The sequence below is a fragment of the Anastrepha ludens genome, chromosome 3 (assembly GCF_028408465.1).
Source record: "Anastrepha ludens isolate Willacy chromosome 3, idAnaLude1.1, whole genome shotgun sequence".
NCBI classification, from domain to species: domain Eukaryota; kingdom Metazoa; phylum Arthropoda; class Insecta; order Diptera; family Tephritidae; genus Anastrepha; species Anastrepha ludens.
This window is the reverse complement of record NC_071499.1, coordinates 2,695,021-2,714,078: the sequence shown is the minus strand read 5'-3', so window position 1 is coordinate 2,714,078 and position 19,058 is coordinate 2,695,021. Positions and strand designations below refer to the sequence as shown.

The 19,058-nt window shown below is 36.3% G+C and overlaps 1 protein-coding gene and 1 long non-coding RNA gene across 6 annotated transcripts in view; one reads left to right on the top strand and one right to left on the bottom strand.

The window, feature by feature from the left end:
• LOC128856822 (uncharacterized) overlaps nucleotides 1-7,176 on the bottom strand; it is a 52,238-nt gene extending 45,062 nt beyond the window's left edge. Inside the window, exons 1-2 of one of the 5 annotated variants that reach the window (XM_054092183.1) lie at nucleotides 3,031-3,244; nucleotides 1,216-1,585 (exon numbers count right to left, since the gene is read on the bottom strand). The gene's annotated coding sequence lies outside the window, so the exon portion shown is untranslated. Of the gene's footprint in view, nucleotides 1-1,215; nucleotides 1,586-3,030; nucleotides 3,245-6,077 lie in introns of those variants that run through there. The other 4 variants (XM_054092182.1, XM_054092184.1, XM_054092185.1 and 1 more) reach the window with 4 other exon arrangements.
• Nucleotides 1-19,058, top strand: part of LOC128856824 (uncharacterized) — a 77,631-nt gene that overhangs the window by 44,690 nt on the left and 13,883 nt on the right. The window lies entirely within an intron of this gene.

Genomic DNA, 19,058 nt, shown 5'->3' with positions numbered 1-19,058 from the left:
GAGTATGTGGAAAAAACATCTTTATTTCTTAATGCAAACAAAAATAGTTATCTGCAGATTTCTATTTGGTTACTCAGTAACACCATTTTTTATTTTCATTATTTTTTATTTATATTATTTTTTAATTTTTTATTATTATTATTTCGATAAGTAATAATGATAACTTTGAGTTTTTTTATGTTCGAGAATCTGTAAATGCCTTACAATAATGCATTTATATTAGTTTGGGGAAAAAGAAATCAATTATTTTCTCGGTAGATGGCTGAGGTGATCGATATCTCGTAAAGTATCGATTAAACGATTTTTTGCTGTTTGTTCCATTCAGCTGTGAGTTACAGGGTGTTAACAATGGAAGTCAACAAAGATAAAATGCGGTACATTTTACAAGTCTTCTTTGATAAAGGCGAAAATGCTAGTCAGGCCGCTGAAATTGTGAAATTAATTATGTGCAATTTTGGTTTCGGCGATTCCGATCAATGTCGAAAATGCCCGTGAAATTGACCGTGTTAGTAGTCGGAGCATCGCTCAGGAACTAAAGAGCGACCATAAAATAATTTTAAATCAATAACGCAATTATTTTTGCAGAAATAATGAGTGCTCTTTTCCCCCAAACCAATATTTATAAAAAAAAACTGCGGCTGCCGTAGCCGAATGGTTGGTGCATGACTACCATTCGGAATTCAGAGAGAATGTATTGTCGAATCTCGGTGAAACACCAAAATGAAGAAAAAGTTTTTTTCTAATAGCGGTCGCCCCTCGGCAGGCAATGGCAATCCTCCGAGAGTATTTCTGCCAGGAAAAAGCTCATCACTAAAAATATCTGCCTTTCGTAGTCGGCTTGAAACTGTATGTCCCTCCATTTATGGAACAACATCAATACGCACGCCACAAATAGGAAGAAGAACTCAGCCAAATACCCAAAAAAGAGCGTAAGCGCCAATTATATATATGTATATATAATAGTTAAAACATACTTTGTATATAATTATTTTATTTTTATTTATTTTTTATTATTATATATTATATATCATATAACCGCGTACATATGTACACAGTATAAGTGCATTCGCACACCGATAAATACTAAATGAGTGCGCTGAATGTGTGCTGCATTTAATTTATTAGTTGTCTGTGATAGGAAAGGTTTTTATATACATATGCACGCATGCACATATGTACGTACGTAAGTGTGTGTATCTATGTATACGTATTTACCTTGGCGATAACGATCTTGACGATATTGAATTGTATGTTTTTGCTGGAGCACAAATGAAGCAGGCGAGTAGACGAGCAGGGGAGCAGGCGGGCTGGCGGACAATCACTGATACGAGTCTGATAAGCGCAAATGTTTGTACTGATGGTTCGTGTGACGTGTTTTACTAAAGTTAGCGCTTGATGCTCAACGAAAGAGTCGTTTACTCAGGTGAGCTATGGGCAAGTATGTATGTGTGTATTTCACTTCTAGTGTACAAATATGAATGCACTTGAAATTAATTTGTGGGCAATGTTCTTTGTCTTTATCAATCGAGGTTGTGTCTGTTGCCTTTCCCTTTATCACTTATTGGCAATTGGAATGTATGTAGCTCTAGGTGAATAATTAACACATTTGTATATACAGAGGAACCTTCCTTGGGGGGACATTCACTGTCAGTTAACTTTGGCCGCCCAAGAGAGGTATCCGTTTGGAGTGGGTAATTTGTTCCGTTACCGAAGACTTGGTAAAGGCAAAAATGTTCGTCCGCTTTGGGAGAGGTTACACTGTATACATCTGAACCTTTATGCATGAAAATATATGCAAATACATATCTAATACGTTTCAATAACGCATACATACATATATATGTCTATATGTATGTATATTTGCATGCATAAATATGTTGTTGATGTTTGTTTTTGTTTTGCAAAATTCACAAATCAATTTTAACCGCAGAAAAAAACCGACAGCTTCGATTAAAACAATATTACGCGCACACTTAGATTATTTGTGTATTTGTTGTATAGGCTGGCACTTGGTGTTTGTTCTTATTGCAAAACTAACGATGTGGCAAATGCAAACTACTGCAATGCGCAACAGATTGCACACAAATCAGATTGTTTATGTAACCTGAACTCATACCTACATACACAAGTACATACAGTGCCTTCTAGATAATCACGCTCAATAGAGGCCAGAACCGATATGTCGTCATAACCGCGGGTGTTTTTTTTCAAGATTAAACAAATTAGAAAGTTGCATTTATAGAGGCTAAAAGAGGTTAATTGTAAGTGTCGCAAAATCGGGTTTTCGCAGTAATCGAAAGTCGCGTTTATCGAGGAGGCACTGTGCATTTATATGTGCATATGCACACGTGTGTGAATGTATGTTTGTATGTATGCTCATAAGTCCATATGCCTTTACAAACGCTTAGAAATTTAACATTTGCATAGCTCAATGGCGTGCACACCAACAAATTCCGATTTCTTTTTTGCTTTCAATAAAATTCAAGTCGTGTTCGCCTGTTTTCTATTGTATTTTTTCCATGTTTTGCACTTTTCCTATCATGTAATGCATTTCATTCGCAGTTACAATATATAAAAATAAAATAATTCACCGGTATTTTTGCTCACTTATCGCGCGGCACGGAGGGAAGGCGGTGACGCCACATCAAGTCAGAAACTCAAACACGCGCGTCACTAAGCGCAGTCTATGCTTTTCCAGCGAATCGCTTAAACGCTTCAATGGCAGCTGGGTTGCACAATACCACAAAATCTGCGATTGCTGCCACTACTAATGTTGTTTGTTAGTTTGTATGCAGCTTTTTTGTTTTTGTTCAAATTGCATTTACCGTGTAGCTCACGAGCTCACGAACTGTTACTCATCACGTTCTTGCGTATGCCGTTGCTTGATTTGTTGCTTTTTACCCTTTTGTTTTTGTTTTTTGTTTAGCTTTTGCTTTTACTATATTTTCATTCATACGCACATCTGCCGGTTTTGTTCACAAAGGAGTATGCAACCGAACCGAATACTTTTATATATGAATTCAAACCTACATGTGTGTGTGTGTGTGTGTGTATGAGTGTCGTATCTGTGTTTTGTTGCACACGTAATTGCGCCGTTACCGTTAGTAATCAACGCGCTCTTATGGGATATTGCCTCATATGCCCTTCACCATACACTGTTCTCTACTACTTTGCCCAAATCTTGGAACTGCTCGCACGTGAATTATAACCGTTTGAGGTTCTGTCTCATTAACAACTGAAACTGATTCAACTGCAGAAACTGCTCAAACTGCTGAAACTGCCAATCAGTCGTTCGAGTCGAGCATGTGTTTAATGTTTGCTTGTTCGAAGTGTGTTCATTTTGGAAATGAACCCACCACCAATGTTCGGCGCGGCTAGCTGCCGTACGCCTGTTCCCAATTGGAAGTAACTAAACTGAACTGTTCGTACTGGTCGGTGGAGAGCGCGTGGCGGTATTAACAACAGCCGATTGTAAGTACAATAGAATGAATCACTAACTTCCAGCGAACGAACTACCAATCTTTGGTAATGTTGGAGCGGCAATGTGTTCGATAAGGGAAAAAGCAAGACGCGAGCGTTTGCGCAAACGAGCTAACTAACGAACTATGACCAGAAAACTTGGAACTTTCTAAGCTTTGCTATGACTGCCATGCAACTTGTGATGTCTGCATTTATTGATACTTGCATACATGCATATGAATGGAAGTAGGCACCCTGCCGGGAAAAACTGAGCTAGTCCAACTCAAACTAAAACTTAGCCAACTGTGAATCGCATTTCATTCGCAATTGCAATGCATAAAATAATTTATTTTTTTTTTGTTGTGTGTTGACTGGGGCTTCTTGTCGAGTATTCGAGTTGATGTCGCCTTTTGGGATTCAATAAATACATATAAGTTGGATGTTACACTCGAATTTGAGTAAAATATGAATGATTAATAATATAAATTCAAGAAAATAATATATAATATCTTTTCACTCTGGGAGGAGCTTAGGTTTGGTAGCTTTAATTGGATTGTAATTGCCAGCCTAATATAAATCCCCTAATTACACGTTTATATCGCGATCCACTTAATGCAAGGTGGGTGCCCGTTGGAGCTGCCTCACCATCGATTTTACCGACTGCGTGGTCCTACCAGTAGCTACGCCGCCGGCGACATGGCTCTCAAGATCATTACACTTACTAAGCCTACTTATCGCGCAAGATAACAATCAATCGAGGAGGCAGAAAGTAATAGGTGCACAACTAAAGTTCCGGGTGTAATAAAACGCCTCTGCAAAGTGTTTTTGAGTTTGGAAATCATATTCGTCCGTTAATGCCTGCTGTTCAGAGTCATCAAATATTTCTGGTCACCGATTTTGAATGGTTTAAACGAATCTTTTGACGAAGTTTTCAAAAGCACAAATTCGCCCTCCTCAATTGCACTGCTTCATTTGCTTTTTTTTCAAAAGGTAATAGTGAAGCATGTGTCATTTATTTGGCACAAAAATGGGAATGACCGATGCTCTAAGAAGATTTTTGATTTTGCGAAAAATGTTAATATTTTGATGGATTAAGATGGACAGATATGCGCCTACATATAAAAGAAATCAACTCCAGACATATATGATAAACTACTTCTGTTTGAAGAATCGTGCTCAGATTTCCATATATATATAAGTATAATAATAATCGCGTCTTCGACATCCTGGGTACATAGTTTTGCCCAAATACTTTACCATTTCGATTTATTAAGTACTGCAATCAAATTGAAAGGTGAATTTGTTTATAAATTTTGCAATCATTCCTCCACATTTTTTCCGCCCGTTTTTCCACATTTACAAAACAGTTGTTAAATCGTGTTCGATTAATATTGATCTCTTCATCTTTTGAGTTTAATGAAAAGTAAGAAGCCATCGTGGGTCGAATGATGAATGGTTTCGAAACGATTCTGGAAGGGGAAATTTTCTATCCCAGTCGTAAGTTGACGGTTATGCAAATAAATGTGAAATGCATCGTCGAATTTGTAAACCATTTACATCTGATAACTTCAGTTATACCTGAATTGATTAAAATGATTTCGGCGCGGTAATCTTTACTATACCACGAAAAATTGTAGTACTTGGTTAGCCTGTGCAATGCCATGGGTCTTTGTGGTCCTTTGAATCAGTTGCATACACCTACACCCAACGAGTCTCTAGGTTTTTAAATTTTCCTTCGTATGTCCACGGACGGATGCGCACAAAAATTGTCCCTACAGGGAAGACCCAAACAAATTTCTGAAGGAAATTTTAAGTTTTCAACTGGTGAATTTTCTGCGTGGACTAGTTTGGTAGTGCCTTTATTTAAGTCTGCTTTCAACGGCTACTGTGATGCATTTTCTGTGTGTTGCACGAACCCACCAGAATGGGTAGATATCGCACCATGACAACGTGTCGGCCCCTCTCCCATCGATTGTGTCAGAGTTTCCAGCAAAAAAAAAGAAACAATTCTTCGTTGCTCCATCTACCCCATGCCTCAAAATTGCTCCTTGCAATTTTTTCTTATTCCAATATAAAGTTACACCACAAAGGAACTCATCATGGTGGCGTACTTGAGATCAACAAAACTGAAAGCGTTGCGGAGAATGGGTTAACTTCGGAGGAATATCAGGGAAGCGTCCAACTATGGAAACATCGTTGGAATAGTTGTGGAAAGTTAGAGGGAGGATATTTTGAATAGCGATAGTAAAAGTTTGTTCGTAATTTAATTTGCTTGTATTTTATTGAGAGATTTCTGGAGCTTTGTAAACATTTTGAAACGAACTTTTTCAGCGAACTGACATACCTATGTACATGTAAGTGGGTTTGAACAACTCTGATTTTGAATTTGTTCATTTCAACACATTATTATTATTACATCAAAACAGGCCTTCAACTTTTTTTATTTGCCTTCAAGTAAAAATTTATCGACAATAATCGCCGCTCAAGATGTTACAAAGAAATTTTTGGAAGTTTGGATTACGCGCATTCATGCATTTCTACCATGCATATGTACACGCATACATACATACAATACATAAATATGTATGTGTATATAAAAAAAAAGTTAATTTACTTACCTTTGAGTGGCTTTGAGTTGATTCTCCGCATGCGCTCCATTTGCATCAACTTTCGCTGATCAGAAGAGCTTGTAACACTTCACTATTTTCAAAATCATCACAGGAAGTAAACGTCATGCATATTGTTTAATTACCTTTATTCACTAACATTCACACAAACAACTTGAAAGTGCTTTGGTTCTCATACATGCTGAATGGCGCTGTTATAATGAATATTTGCCGACAAACATTGGCAGCGGCACCGACTTAACGTGTTGGCGGCAAAGTGACTTGCACCGAAATTGCGGCAATACGGGCCAAAACACACAATTGGTAAGTTTGGTGAGAGCGCACTTTTGTGATCGTTACTTAGATACCTTTAAGTACATATGAACGAGTAGGTGTGTTTGTACAGTTCTGGATCTACTTTTGTTTTTATTATCCCGGTCGAAGTTTATTCTTTTTGGTCATTTCTTTCCCACTGCTTTCTCATTTTGTCGTTCGCTGGTGTTTTTGTATGTTTGATGATGGAGTTGTAAAGCTTTGCTTGCGGTCAAATTCCCACACAAACCATAAAACAAGCCGAAATCCAAAGGAAACCGGTTTATTGGATCTCGTCGTGCTCGCGTTTTTTCTATATTCTTCACAACGCTTTATTTTCTTTGTCATTAAACACATGTATTGTAATACTTGCACACATAAAAATGGACGTACATACATACGTGTGTACGTATAAGTATCCACACTATGTACATTTATGTACTATTGCAGTGCTTCCGTAATTCACTTTTTAAAGCAGCTTAGCAACGTTAGCAACAACAATCGCGCTCACAATAAACTTATAATTTTTTTGTCGGTACTTTTTAGTAATTCGCAATTAAAATCGGTGATGCCGCGCTACATGTTCATATACTCGTGTACATAGGTGTACGTTCATACATAAGTACAATACTCGAACTTCACTTGAATTCATCGTAACTCACACAGGTCTACTGACAAGATAACAAAGTCAAAAAAAAGAGACGATCATAACGAATGAACCGAGTGATAAACAAACACAAACAGAGAGACACAAACTTGAAGCGCTAAGCTACAGCGAAAGAGCCAACATGTCGCGTTGAGCGTCTAGAATGGAATGCGCGAGATTGTTGGTCGTATCTTACCTGTACACTGAAGTTATATCGGAGAAGTAATATTAGCTTCGAATGGGAGTTGAATGTAAAGTTGGAATTAGGCAGGAAATAAGCGCCAGACTACCTAGTGCACTCTACATATACATCCACATATTTGCACTCATTTGCTACAAGAGTGTCATAATATAAAAACAAAATTTATTTTAGAAAAGTATGCAGATACGACCGAAGCTCGTCTTTTATGCTGCGTAAAAGTTTCATGGCGATGTCAATTAACAATAGAGAATTTCTTGAAAATATGAGTTCATTCTTACTTAGGGAGTGATCATAAATATACAATTTTGCACCCGGTTCTCTCGACATTTTGGTTTTTTAAATTAAGACGTTCTTACAGCAAACGTGCCACACATATCGCACCCTAAATACAAAAGGGTCACAACTCAAAATTTTCCACACTCGAGCTTGACTTGTTTACAGTAGCACAGAAAACAAACTATGTGACATATCACGCTGAAATTTGCCATGTAAGCTTATAACAGTCCTACCAAAAAACAAAAAATTTATTTTTGCCATATGTCACCCGCGGACCGTTTTTTTGATAACGTCTCGTTCATATTTGAGCAGAAGATACATTTTGAGTTGTGACCCTTTTGTATTTAGGGTGCGATATGTTTGCACGATTACGTACTTAGTACGTACAGGTTCACCTGATTAGAGGCAATCATTTTTACGGAAGAAAATGGTTATTAAAGCAACCGGATTTGATCTAGTAATCCAAGGTTTTCTGGTAATTCAAGTGAAGAGTCTACTTTTCTCGAAAATAAACAGTTGCTTGATTTTTTGGTTCACTTGAATAAAGGCGCTCAGTTAACCTACTTAATTTACACATTAAAGCTGTGAAAAGGGATTTTTTTAAACTTCGTAATTCTAATAAAATGGAAAAGCGGAAAGGATTGACAGATCGCGAAAAAGGACAAATCGATATTGTGACTTCAGAGGGACTCTTGAAGCCATGTTTCGAAATTGCCAAATAGATTGGTCAAAGTTCAAATGTTGTGAATATTTACATGAAAAAAGGTGTCTCCTATGGTAAGAATCTTAAAAGGCACAACTGCAATGGTTTTTTAGACCAAAGGAAAGTCAAAATTCTTTTATTTATGCTAGTTGTCCTATGGGCTGAAATAATTTTGGTATTGGGTAATTGCAATGCTTTCAGAAATATTTCTTAATTATAAATCTAAAAAGCCAAAATATATATGCATACTTATATTTTAATATATTTTTGTGCTCGTTCAAAATAGGTTAATAAAAACATAAAAGCGTAGTATAATATAATAACACTGTGGAACAAATTCTGGTTAGCAAAAATTAGGTCCATTCTGAGAGTGGCGGGTGAAAATAGAGGCGAAATTAGAAGACCCGTATCGCGCCGTTTTTTTATGTTAGTTCGAATTTTTTTTTAATCGGCCTTCGAAGTTCGAAATCGGAGCAAAATTGTTTATATGGTTTTTTGGCAATAACTCGTCGACTAATTGATATTTTTTCAATCTGTAAAAGCCAAATTCTTGCTAGAGACCTGTGCAATAATTACAATTTTTGAAAAAATTGATTTCGAAAATTTTTGTGGTACTTATGAAACAATATACCGAAAATCGGCTCCGATTTCGAACTTCGAAGGCCGATTAAAAAAAAATTCGAACTAACATAAAAAAACGGCGCGATACGGGTCTTCTAATTTCGCCTCTATTTTCACCCCCCCCTCTCAGAATGGACCTAATTTTTGCTAACCTGAATTTGTTGCACAGTGTAATTACAGGGTTGCATGCTGTTTAACTTTCCCGTGCTGGTTTAACTGTAGTGAATTTTCAAACTGAGTTTAATTTTGCAAAATTGAGCGTTTAAACTTAGTTCAGGAAAGAAGCTCTTAAAATAGAGTTAACATTGTTGTTGAATATTTCCCCGATCATAATGACGCCACATCTATTGCTCGACTGATCAAAAATAAAGGTGCTGGACCAACTCAGGATGGCTTTGCTTGATGTACTTCTTATGCTGGCTTTGAAAACTTGGGCGCTTTGAACGCCGTCATAACAATTAGATGATTCATAAAAAGAAAAAGGTAACAGAGAAAAAGTGTTGAGTCATTGTGTTAACTAGAAGCTTTGCAAACATTTTGCTAATTTTAAGAATATATTGTATAAGATAATACGCCAACCCCGCCAACGACGAAAGTTTTGGATGCTCGAGTTAAATTTACATAGATCGGCAGATGGTCACTTTCAGCTTTGCGCAAGCTTGCAAGAGACGAGGAACAATTCAAGAATGATACATATGTACATACAGCATAGATGACGTTTTTCAATAGCATTTATTAAATTTTCATCAAACTTTTTTGAAAAGCAAATGTAAAAAACAATTTCTCTATTCCGCTTAAAATTCAGAAATGAAGCTAAACCAAATCAAAATAAATGAACGACAGGGGTGTTCAACTTCTGATGTCAAAAGCGCTGCTGATAGAGCATTGAGCTATTTGAAACTTCTCCGAACTTCAAGCGCTCCAAGCACAGCTGCCATGTGGTCTCATTCCATATATTTCAGTGTTGCTCTATTAATTTTTGACAATTATCGAAGCCAAGCAAACAAGGCCCGCCTACATTGGGCCTGCGACTTAAGTGTTCCTGTAGGCATAAAGTATAGCAAAAAGGTATTTGCTGAAAGAAGGGGCAAACGTTTACAAATCTTGCTTTTAAAAGTATTCATTGCATTGAAAACTCGATCTACTTCTGCATTTGAGTATGGCAATAACAAGAGCGTAAAAGTTGGATTTGCCACATTTTCAAATGCTAAGCCTTTATGCATCTTAACTTGAACCCATTTTAGTGCATTTCAATTTGTAGATTCTTGCGAATTCACTGCTGGTACAGCTTTAAATATTTCAAATTATTTCATGTTTTTAACTATTTATGAGAAATGCATGGAGATTGCATTCGAGTTCAGAAAAAGGCACTAATATTACTAATTTTCGAAAAGCACTGAATCTAGTGCTTAAAGCACAGGGATGATAGATTACCAGGTTTGGCCATCGGCTATGGTGAAAAACAAAATTGTGCTAGTACTTCGGCCATCACATCATCGGGGACTCGCCAGCAGAATTCTGTCCGCTCATTTCGTAAGTATTCACACACTCGTTCAATCAGTTGTTCTTCAGGCGGTAACGAAGCAGTATAAGCTGAGACGCTGACACAATCTCAGGTTTTTCCTGAACAAACCACTGTCATGACCCCGGTTACGTTAGCCAATCAGCTGATTCCTTCAAATTCACTGAGAGCCAGTTGACCGTCTGATCTTGACCACGCCTCTAAAAACCTTTTCACCAATCTTAAGCACCAAGTTGGCAACTATGTATGTATGGAAGAAGATGATAAGAGGAAGGAAGTGAGAGAAATGGAATGCCAACGGACAAGGAAGGTGTGAAATCTGATCAACAATTCTTTGTGGCAACATACAGAAAATGAACATTAATACAGGGTGGCTGATGAATTTTGCTACATTAAGAAACTCAAATAACTTTTTTTTTAGTGTATGGAATTCATTTATTTTTTTTCAAGTTGAAGGTCATTAAATTTTATTAAATGTAGCTTAACTAGTTTTAAAAATAATTGAATTTAAATGCCCCCCATGCTCGTTGACATAAGTGCGGCATCTTAGTAAAAAGTTGTTCATTGCTGCTTTGAGAGTTGCGCCAGGAATAGCCGCAATTGTTGCCCGAATGGATTGTTTTAGTTCATCCAAATTTGTTGGCTTTGTTTTTTAAACTTCTTGTTTACATAAACCCCACAAGAAAAAGTCAGGTGCAGTAAGGTCAGGCGACCTGGGGGGCCAACGAAATTCGGAGTTTCTTGAAATCAGTTTATTGGGAAATTTTCGTCGCAACTCTGTCATAACAGTCTGGGCTATGTGAGACGTTGCCCCATCTTGTTGAAACCACACAGAGTTGAAAGGAATTCTCTTTCGGCGTAGTTCTGGATAGAAAAATTCTTTCAGCATTTTCAAATAACGGTCTCCAGTAACCGTAACGGTGTGACCATTTTCTTCAAAAAAATAAGGCCCGACAATACAGCGTGAAGAAACCGCACACCACACTGTCACGCGAAGAGGATGCAATTCCGTCTCGTGGAGTATCTGTGGGTTAGAAGTACTCCATATTCGACAATTTTGTTTGTTCACATTGCCGTTTAAATCGAAATGGGCCTCATCAGACATGAAAAGGCAGTTTAACATGTTTTGGTCTTCTTCCATAAATAATAATAAATAAAATAAATAATAAGAAAATATAAATAAATAATAATAAATAAAATAAATAATAAAATAAAATAAATAATAAGAAAGTAAAGAAAGAAGAGATGTGGCGAATGGTTTTTTAAGCCACTTCTGTAATTAATTATTGTACATATTTTCACGATTTTTATTGATGACAACAGTCAATAGCTCCATGGATTACAAAACATTTTGAGAACTTTTATTATAAAATATTCACTTATACATACAAATGTTATATGCGTCCATGATGGAAAGTATAATGAGATGGCGTCTATCGTGGTACCGTTACTTTGCTCTCAGCGAATATGAAATATCAGCTGATTTTCGTGACGTTGCTGTAGTGCAATTGGCGGTCAGTGTGACCAGATTTCAATTTTTCTAACTAGATGTGGCATTTGTTTGTTCTCTAGCCTCGGGGTTTTAGTTCTTTTTTTCAAAATTATGTGAAATATACTTTTTTTTAAGGGGACAGATACCTGTAAAATTTCGAAAAAAAAAAATGTTAATGTTAATAAAATGTTAATATAATCCTTTAAGAATATGCTAAAAAAAAATTTAGAACGAGCGCTGCGAGAGGTATAGTTACGTTGCCGACTTTAGACGCGTTTTTCTCAAAACTATATTTTTCGAATTGGCGTACACGATAACTCGAAAAGTTATTAACCGATCTCTCTGAAATTTTGCACACATCTTTTTTATGATATTACTTTCTATGTGAATTTACAGTTCGAAAATATTTCAAAAAAATAACTTTTTCGAAGCAAAAATAGTAGGATAATTCGCCCCAAAATTCTCTTGTGTTTTTGAAGCATTTTATTCCGCAATTTTTTTTCCATTTTTGTTTAATTCATATCGAAATTATGACATTAATAAACAAAAAAATTTTGGTTTTTTGTATTCAGGTCACTGACGCCGATGCTACAGAATGTACATCCGCATTTTGAATGATTAAAAAAAAAATTATATTATTTTTATGTATAAATAAACTGTATGCCAATTTTGAAAAAAATATATTGACTTCTTCATTTTAAATAATTTTAATGAAAACCAGGGAAAATATGGTCGTTTGCAGTTATTCGTCACCTTAAGTAGCTCAATAATTCACTCAGTTCTAATTAGCTTTACTTTTTATTTATCATCTGGTCACATTGTCGGCGCTTGCGATTATTGTTGGTGTTGGTTATTATTCGTGTGTTATTTTTCTCCAAGTTTGTTCTTCTTCATCTTCTCCTTCGAGCAGTCACGTCTTTCTCACGCAACTGCAGTCTTGCTAAAGTGCCCAGAAATTGAAAGAAAAGAATACACCAAATTTTTATTAAATTGCTTAGAGAACTTTGTATGCGTGACAAATTCTCTTTACTGTGTGAGTTTTTTTAAATAAATGTTATGGTTGTGTACAATGCGGCTGTATATGTAAAAAACACAGTTTTGAAAATCCATTATTGTATTGTATTTAAAACTTATGTTATGAGAATTTCTTAAAAAGGACCGAAAAATACTGTTTTGTTATATTTGAGGTTATGTAACAAGATAAGGTCCCCCTTTTGCAAAACAGTCGTTATGGTTTCTTCAGTATTATCTGGTCTGTTTTTTTATACTATGAATACACCTCTATGGCTTTAATTCGTATTTAGTAAATTCAAAGGCTTTTAAAAATTTATAAAAAGGTTTTAAGTGTTTAACGCAGTTGAACGAAGAGGATCCAATATTCGTGCATAACCTCAAAAGGAGCAAAAAAACTAAATTTGCACTTACAAAGCATGAAATTTTATAAGAATTAACAAATTTTCAATAGCACTTAATCCTCTCACCATAAGCTTTAAATGTAAGAGTGATCTTTTTTTAATTACACAAATTTTCTTTAACTTACAATTTTGGTAGTTTTCAATTTAAAAAAAAACTAACACCAAACTCAAAAATGTTTGCATGTTAGGTAAAAAAAAGCACTAAATTTATTGCGAAGAGCAAAGGGTTGGCAGCACTCAATACTCAATACTAATAATTTGGACTTGAAGGTATCAAAAAAATTAGAACAAATAAAATAAAAGAAATGTGTGTTGTCACCACCTCAAGGCCAAGTGAAAATAGTGATTAATCATGTCATTTGGTTACAAAAACTCTTTAAATCCATTATTCGAGCTAAAATGGAGCTTTAAACGTCAGTTCGGTAAATTCGGCTAATTGTTTTACAGCACACAACAACTCGTTAATTTTAATCGAAAAATTTATCGTCTACGAGAACAGGTTACTTACTCATCTTTAATTATTTATCGACTGGGAATTTTGCCGTTTTGAAAAATTTCCCACTTTGCCGCCTAAAAATAAATGGTTCAAAATCGCGCTGTCCCAAACAGTAACTAAGTTGACGCTGCGGATATCTAATGGACGCATACAAGCGGATTGTGTCTTTGCTAAATAAATTTCGGCTTACATCTAAATAAACACAGCGACGCACAAACATATTAAGGTGTGGACTGTATTGAAGTTTTAAATGCGAGAGCGACATTAGCAGTAGAGAATTAGCACATTTTACAACGGTGCTTGTCTGAACTATGTATTCCCAATTAGTGGGAACTTTCAGTTTTTGTGCCAATTGCATAGATGGCTCCAGTGTCTCTTAGATGAATATTCACCTCACATGTTTTTTGCTCATTTCCTCTTTATAATGAACCGTTTTCGGACGTAACCCGGAGAGGCGCTGTTGCCACAAGTTTAGTGTCCCATCTTTACATCAATTTTATACTTTTGTCATAATTTTCAAATCAGTCCTAATTTTATTTGTATGGTTTGTATCTTGAATAAATATCATGTATACACCCATACGCTCAAGTGAAAAGTCAAACATCTTAGCAAGCCGTCTAATTCATGAACTGGTATTTAATGGACGAAATCAGTCAGTAGAATTATACCAGTTGCAAAGTGACCAATTAGAGCTGTCTGCAAAATAAATATTTCATTCAATAAGACTACCTCAAACTTTAAGGATGCACGCAATGAAGATTAAACGAATTTAAATGTAGATGGAGTCATTCACCTGGGCGGTGTCTCTTAAAAATATAGATTATCGCTTATAAATAATTGTTCGCGAAATCACTCGAAAGCAAAGTCTATTTAATCGAATAACAGAATTTGAATTGAAATTTCATGAAGTATGTGACTTTTAAAAACTAATTATATTAGGGTAGAAGAGTTACTGAATCTACATTCATATTATATTTGTACATACATACATATGGTACATTCATATGTGCATTCCGAATTTGGTACTGTTTTAGCATCCATTATTAAAAAAACACGAGTTGTTTTCGGGACATAATCACGCAAGTCAGCAATATCAGCCTTGCCTAATATTCTGCGTGTGTGTGTGTATGTGTGTGCTTTTTTGGAATAAATGCTAATTAGTTTCTTTTGCGTCTAGACGGATGTATGCGTGTGCACTAATACTAATGGGCGAATAAAAAATCTGGGTTTACCGCGTGGAAGTGGGCACGGACCTGCGTATATGGAGACATACATATGTATGTATGTTTGTACAGATGCACATTTTGCTCCTCGATCTTGTCTCATTTGCGTGTCAAGCTAAATATCCGCTCATTTGTGAAATTTATGCCAAATTGTGCACGATCGCTGTTTTTGCGCAGGTTTTCTAATTTTGAGTTCAGAGCAAAGTGTTTTTTCATTGCGTTTAATTTTGTGGTTGCAGACTGACTGTTAACTGCATGTGTGTAATTTTCGTATGCACCTGTGTGTGTGTATGTATAGGTATGTACATTCTGTTCTGTTTTGACTCCGCAGACGGCATCCTTATGAATGTGACGGGCAAATTGGTTTAGTTGAATATTACAGCAACTAATTCACATCTGTTTTGCGCAGGACCCTCTAATCGGTGTACATATTTAGTACCGTATTTCAAGTTTGAGTTTTTTTCTAGGATGGCACCCGTAAAGAGGAAACTCCCAGGAGTACTACAATACCGGTCTAGCAGTATGCGCGACTTGTAGCCTCACGGGTACACCTATGTATTTAACACCTCGCCACTATCTATCACTCTCCCCGCGGAACTGCTAAAAAGGTATTACCTAAGGGAGCTGGTTAGCTCTAGGTTCCTAATTATTATTGACGTTTCATGCGCGCAGATTCTCTTCCAGTTATTAGCTGATTTCAGCTATATTTTTCCCTTATTTTCGAGGTTTCGGAAGCATAGCGTGGGCATTGAAACAAGACGTGTTCAACATCTTCTTCCCTCTCCGTGCAGATTTGGCAGTTTAGTGAACTGTCATGGCGAAATCTATGTAGATAATATGCCGTGCCCTGAAAGGAATTGAAGTGGTAGTTTGTTCCCCCGTTGTTCTTTTCTAACCACGTTGCAGGGATGGGTATTAGCTCATGCGTCCATCTACCCTTGGGCGACCTCTTCCATCGGTCCTTCCAGTGGGCAATATAGCGACGCCTTTCTTTAGCGATTTCTTTACGCTTTACTCTATGGTCGAGTTCAGATAGCCTCATAAATAATCTCTGCATTTCTTCAGCCAGAATATCAACTGGAATTAGTCCTGCAATGACGAACAATGCGTCACCAGAAATTGTGCGGAGGCCGCACATAGTCCTCAAAGCGCTTAGCCGATAGACGGCTATTAGTTTTTTTGCGTCGCTTTGGACTGCACACTCGATGCCTTTTTCACAGCGTATTCTAGGTGCGTTTAAGATGACTATCAATCATCAGCCCTGGGTACTTAATGGCAGGTTTGGAATTGATAGTTGCAGTCCCAACTTTTACCTTCATGGACTCTACTACCTTCCTGCTGCTCATTAGAACCACATCAGTTTTGTAGTCAGCTAAATCCAGGTTCATGGATGTCAACCAAGCCTTGTTCCTACTTACTGATGCGCTGACGTTCCACTAAACTTCTTGGTTGTGTTTTGCCACTATTACTACCGCTATATCATCCGCGAATCCAATGACTTTCGTTCTTGGAGGCATATCTAGTCTTAGTACACCGTCGTACATAGGTTCCATAGTAGTGGGCCTAGAACTGATCCTGCTGTTACCCCCTTGTTACATTGCAATTTTAAGTCTGCATCCATATGTACATATGTATGTACAATATGTTAACAGTGCCCTTTGGCGGGCACCCACCTTCAGTAAACTTTTTTTATTTCAAAACTTTTTAATTTTTTAATTAATGGAATACTATTTTTTATGTGAATAAAAGATATTGATGTCATTCAAACAAAAATATGTATGCATTTTTTCAAAAGTGCATATTTCATTAATGCCCATAAGTTCCATCAATAAAACTACATAATTAGATTCATTCCATGATGGAAAGAATAAAGAGGTGGCGCCTATCGTGGTACCGTTACTTTGCTCTCAGCGAATTTGATTACCATTTTCGTAACGTGATTTAGCATTTTTTTTGGTATTTAGTTTTAGTTCTTTCTTCATGACATTTTTCTAACCTGATCTACATATTTAAAATTTAATGTTTATAATTTTGTAAAATATACATTTTTTGTTTAAATTATTTATTTATTTATTTATTTATTTAAGTCTATGAATTACAATCCTTACAGACTATGATACAAAAGTTGCTTAGATTAAGCTACAAATATGTTCAATAATTCACTCAATTTTATTTAGCTTTACTTTTTTTAATATCTGGTCACATTCTTCTTCTTCCAGCAGTCAAATCTCAGTGCATGGTTGCCAAGCTTTGGATATAAAAATCCACTAAAATGCCCATTTAAAGAAAATAAAATACAAAAGTTTTGTTGAATTACTTAAAGAACTTAGTTTTTGTTTTTTTTTTCCTTGTTTACTTCTCTCGGGAGCATAGGGCCTCGACAAGACTCAGTCTTGCGTTGGTCTCGTTAATCTATTGCTTTCTGACAGGGTAGGTGATTAGCCTGCCGCTACCAGTCCTAAGTAGGGGGAACGCCTTCTTACTGCTTGGAGCGCCATCTGTGTTTCACATTTTTCGGGCAGAAGGGTCCCACTGATGGTTGAGGACTTCGCTAAATTTGGTGTGTTTGCTCTATTATCGCAATTGCCCGCTTCCTCTTGCTGGCGCCACAGATGCAATGTGTAACTGTGTGCTTTTCTTTGTTTTTGCTTCTTTTAGCAGCCAAAATGCTCATAATGCGCTGACCATTGTGCGGGAGTAAGGATGGGAAGGATAAGTTTTTGGGGTTGAGGAATGAGAGTTTTTTTTCTTAGAAGGAGGCAAAGTAGGTAAATTTGGAAAAGTGCGAGGACCGTGCTTACGTGGGATTTGAACCTACAACCTCTGGGATGGCAACTAGTGCATTTACGCTAGACTATCGAGGTCACAAAAAGAACTTAGTATGCGTGACAAATTGTGTTTAAATATGGGTTTTTGTTTTTAAATACTTGTGTTATGGTTATGTACAATTTAATTTATGAGTTTTTTGTTAAGAGAACGACTTTTTTGCTATATTTGAGGTTATGTAACAAGTTAAGATACTTTTTGACGTGATAACGTCTTATAATTCCAATTAGCCGGCTGCACGCATGAAAAAATGTGTCGTTACCTTGCTTATTAGTGTTACCTTGCTCATTTGTAGTTACCTTGCTCATTAGTGTTACCTTGCTCATTTGTCGTTACCTTGAATGAACTGCAAGCGAAAGCGCGGAACGAACAAAGCAAACGAACGGCAACGTTCGACATCTTGCTCTCTCCTACTTAAGTGAGCGTATATATGTATGTATGTATATGCGCATATGTACATATATAAATTCACGTATTTGTATTTGCATATGCCTTCTTATTGATTATTATTAATTTGATTCACTTGAAGAATTTAAAATAAAACCAAGTTTGTTAATAATACCTGTTGTTTTAATGTTAATATATTATTATTATTTTTTTATTATATATGAAGGAAAAAATTTATGGTAATATTTACCATATCTATACTAATATTATAAAGAGGAAAACTTTGTTTGTTTGGTTGTAATGAATAGGCTCAAAAACTACTGGACCGATTTTAAAAATTCTTTCACCATTCGAAAGCTACATCACGAGTAACATGGATTATATTTTATTTTGGAAATAGGGCTCGAGATATAGGTCAAAACGTGGACCCGGGTAACCTTCGGATGTGTATGTACAATATGGGTATCAAATGAAAGCTGTTGATAAGTGCTTTAATACGGGGTAATTTTCATACCTATTGATGACTAGGGTCTGGAAATATATGCCAAAACGTGGACCCGCCGTGTCTTTGCACCGAATTAAACCAAACTTCCACACATTGTTAAGGAGGTATTGAAGATGGTTTCCGTATAGTTTGGGTACCTATTGGTAGATATGGTCTCGAGATATAGGTCAAAACGTGGACCCGGGTAACCTTCGGATGTGTATGTACAATATGGGTATCAAATGGAAGCTGTTGGTGAATGCTTTAGTTCAGAGTATTTCCATCCGTTCCGTGACTAGGGTCTCGAGATAGAGACCAAAACGTGGACCCTAGAATGTGTTTATACAATATGGATATCAAATGAAAGCTGTTGATAAGTGCTTTAATA